Raw genomic sequence first — 4,301 nt, 5'->3', positions numbered from 1 at the left:
AAACGCAACGAGATGGCTTAAATTATTCTTGTGAATATGGTGGCCTTCTTTGGCAAGGCAAACAAAAGTAATTTTTATATAGCGCGTCAATTTTCTATTATAAGAAATATTGTAAACAAGCATTGGTGGCGATTATTATTTTAAACTTGGCGTGTCAAACGAGATTGCTAAGAAATTCTATATTATAGGTGCCCACCTCATTGTCGCATGATCTTTTAAAATTTTGGCTTGATTTTTATTTTATTTTTAATACAGCACTTTCAAAATACGAGGATTCGGACTTGTAAATGTCCTTTTTTAATGTGCTAGAATTCGTTGGCATTTTGGCTTCGCTATTAATAAATAAATAACACATCCCTTTTACATAAAATTTTTACAACACATAATAAGTAAATAACACGTCCCTTTTACATAAATTTTTACAAAACTGGGACATAACATTTAAAAACTCAGATTATGAAACACTCTTAACTGCTTTTTAAAGCAGTTTTATTGAAAGCAAAACAAAAACAAACTAGCCCATATTGTCACGGCTTCCTGCAACACAAACCTGAACAGAAACCATGAAATACTATCTTGTCCAACACAAAATTCACCAACTTGAAACCCATTTCCACGAACTCCATCCGGTTCTCAGCAAACTACAAAGTGGTCACGGAAAACACAGTCAGCAAATCGATCACACTCATGATCAGTAGTACGTAATACCAAAAACAAAACAACGAAAAAACCCCTAAATTCATTATTTGCTTTTTTTTTCTTTTCCAGACTTGAATTTGCTTGATTTTTATTCTGAGCATGCCACGTCATTTAGAAATAATCCAAACACGAAAAACAAGAAACCACATAGTTTTCCCTAGCTGCCTTCTTCTCCATTTTAGCATTCTCTCAAAACCAAGAGGAACCTCTTCTCCTTTCAATCACGCTTTTCCCTTTCCTTTTCTCCAAAAAGCCAACAGCTTTCGTCTCCCGGCCATCTCTCTCTCTATTTATCTAATTCTACAATCCGGACAGAATTCTTTTAATTTTTGCTGATATAAGTCCTGATCTGATACGCGTGGCTACTTCCGTGGAGGAAAATAGGAGAAAACAAGGTCTTTTACAAGGGACTTACATGAAACTTCCTTAATTGAAAGATGAACAAATTATACGTTTTAAGAGAATGCTAAAATGAAGAAGAAAGAGCTGCCAAGGGAAAAATATGTGGTTTTATGTTTTTAGCTTTCGGATGATGTTTAAATGATGTGCCATGCATGCTCTGAAGAAAGTCAAGCAGATCCAAGCTAGAAAAAACCAAGTACAGGATCCGCGTCCTATTTTGTAAGGCTACATATCCAACCTTAAAGAGGTGAACACAGATCCACATATCCATGGGGAATTGGCTTGAACCTCTATGGACTAAAATATATATATTAGAGAGAGATGATACCGATCATTTACCTCATGAGTATACCCGTGTAGAGTGTGAGAAACGCCCAATACCCCTGCAATTCACAAATCATGACATTAGGAAAATTTATTGATATTGCGCGCGCGCGCGCGCGCACACACACACATATATATATATATATATATATATATATCAATACAAGCTGACAACTGGGGGATCATTTACCTCATGATGATGCTTTTTGGGGGGATCGTTTCTGCCTCCGCCACCAGTTTTCCATTTTCTAGAAGAAAGGTGACTCGTCCGTTGGTATTGAAATACTGTGCTGAAAGGACCGTCGTGGTCCTCGTACCATTAGCAGTTGCGATGACATGAACGGTTCTGGGAACACCAGTATAAGAACTATGATCTAGGAATTTCTTAGCTCTTATCAAATTGCGACCCGCAGGTGGCATCTTAGCAACTAGCCTTCCCACCGAGACATCACCTCTCTCGACCTCTCTTATTTCAACCTCCACCGCTGTATTGTTTTTAATCTCGGTCATCCGAGCAAACAAATCAAAAAAGTTCTTCATTGATTAACTATTCCACCACAACCCACAGGCTCTGCTCCCTAAGGCTCTTTAACCGCTATATATTGCCTAAGGTCAGCCACACTGATAAAATAAGTTGGGGTCAAAAAAAGACAAGATCAACCTACTAATATTATAAGGGTGGGCATTGGAACTTCAGAACCGATCAACCGGATTGAACTGGGCCGAAGGAGATTTAAATACTAAAATATAAAAAATGCCGAGTTCACCAACTAAATTAACTTAGGTTGAATACCAAATTGAACCGGTCCGATTTCAGTCCCAATTTTTGTGATGAATCTGCAGGTCGGTACCAAACCAGACCAGTTGCGTGAGATATTATTTTTTGGATACTGTTTGGGAAGGATGCATTTCTACTTTATACAAATCACGTTTTGACACATGTAAAAATAATTCTAAAAAACATAAAAGAAAAAATCTCTACACATGTCAATTTGTAATTAGCAGAAAAGTAAGAATTCCTACTTCCTACAAAAAGTATTTTCTTATTTGTTTTAAATATTCAAGCACAATTAGCCTAAAATGTATCAACCTAATACCCAATCCTCAAGCCCAAACCTCTCTCTCTCTCTCTCTCTCTCTCTCTCTCTCTCTCTCTCTTTTCCTTCTTATGTGCCTTTTCTCTCTCGTCTTCTTCTTTCTCTTTTATTTTTCTCCGTCTTTCCAGTGGTGGATCCAAAAATTTTCTGTGGGAGATGCAATATTAACCAAAATAAATATTAATTAGTCAATATCTTCAATATCAGTGGTGGACTCTCATACTAGCCAAAATCAATATCAATAAATTTAACTAAAATAAACATCAATTAATAAAATAAAAAATTATATCAAATTATAAATTAATCTAACTAATAATAATTGATCATATTGAGTCGTGCACAACATATTCTCTATGCTCGAGTTTGTTCTAGTTTAACAATGCATTACATTCTAACTTACTTTGAGAGCTTGATCGATACAATATTTTCTTTGGTTTGTATGAGAATGTTCATGGCATGGAATTTCAAGATTTCATTTTGGAACCTACTTCTTTTTGAGAAATCTCACCATAGCTTTGCACATCAAAGTTTTAAACTCTTATCTCTTTCATTGCACTACTTTGGAAAACTTGGTTTTTTCTTTGGTTTGTCTGAGAGTGTTCATGACATGGAAATGAGTTTTCAAGATTTCATTTTGGAAGCTGCTTTTTTTTAATAGAAAATATGACCATAGCTTTGCACATCAAAGTTTTAATATCTCATCTCTTTCATTTGCACCATTTTGGAAAACTTGATTTTCTCTTTGATTTGTTTGAGAGTGTTTATAGCTTCTGGAAATAAGGGTTTCAAATATTTTTTGAATATTCCTTCTATTTTCGAAATCTACTTCACCCATTGGGAAATTTTTAGAGTAATTTTACTCTGCATTCTTTACTTGGTGAAGTCTAGGTTTTTCATTGTGAGATTTTGAAAATGGTTTTTGAAATTTGCTGTACTTTTAAAATATGCATATGGGTTCATTTTGACTATTCAGATTCTTGGTTGATTTCTTCAAGAGTATGGTTACTTGAAGGAATTGACCATTTCATCTCAAAATCTATATTTCATTATGTATGTTCGATCCAAAGCTGAGTTGTGATGTCATGAAGTGAAGAAGTTGATGGATTAGCTATATTTTTCATGAAGGACAGGATACTAGCTCCACTAAGTTGGAGAAGAAGGTTGCAGGGAGGTAGTGCTAATTTCCTAAATAGATCTAAAACTGCTTGAGCTTGTAATCTCTGTAAGAACCTTTTTGACTTAGTAAATTTAATGGTCGAATGATGACCCTCAGTTTTTTCCAGTGATAAGTTTATGAGTGAACATTTATGGTGTCCTGTTCTTGAAAAATACCATAGGAGGAGAGATGATTGACCACTCGGACTGTTCGATGCATCTCCCCAGTCAATGATTGCCTTGCACATTTGATTTTTTATTTTAATTGACCTGGTCAAATTTATGTACTTCTCATGGTAAAAAATAGCGGGCCAAAGGCCCGGCTTTCTATTAAGCTTTCGACTCAACATAAAATGGCGGGCTTTTTATTTATTTATTATTATTAGGATGCTAATTTTCTCATTCTTTTTTTGTTCACTTACACTTTATGGGCTCGTTTGGTATGTCGGATTGTACTGACTAATTTCCGTCGGATAGTATTAATCTGTTCCGGAGAGTACTGACTATTTATCCATAATATTATAAAGTGTTTGGTGCTGTTCCGGATAAATAATCTGACTAAGTTATACTGTGTTTGGTGATGTTTCGGATAACATCATATCAGACTATTTATAAATACAATAA

The 4,301-nt window shown here is 35.1% G+C and overlaps 1 long non-coding RNA gene across 1 annotated transcript; it reads right to left on the bottom strand.

Annotated features, from left to right (window-relative positions):
• Positions 1-388: 388 nt before the first annotated feature.
• LOC117613675 lies at positions 389-2,275 on the bottom strand. The gene is made up of 3 exons (XR_004583773.1): positions 1,616-2,275; positions 1,441-1,484; positions 389-641 (listed from the first exon to the last, which is right to left on the bottom strand). It is a non-coding gene; the product is annotated as an uncharacterized LOC117613675 (long non-coding RNA).
• Between the last annotated feature and the right edge of the window lie 2,026 nt (positions 2,276-4,301).

The sequence above is a fragment of the Prunus dulcis genome, unplaced genomic scaffold (assembly GCF_902201215.1).
Source record: "Prunus dulcis unplaced genomic scaffold, ALMONDv2, whole genome shotgun sequence".
Taxonomy (NCBI): domain Eukaryota; kingdom Viridiplantae; phylum Streptophyta; class Magnoliopsida; order Rosales; family Rosaceae; genus Prunus; species Prunus dulcis.
Note: the sequence above shows the minus strand (reverse complement) of the source record. Positions and strands in the feature narration are given on the sequence as shown.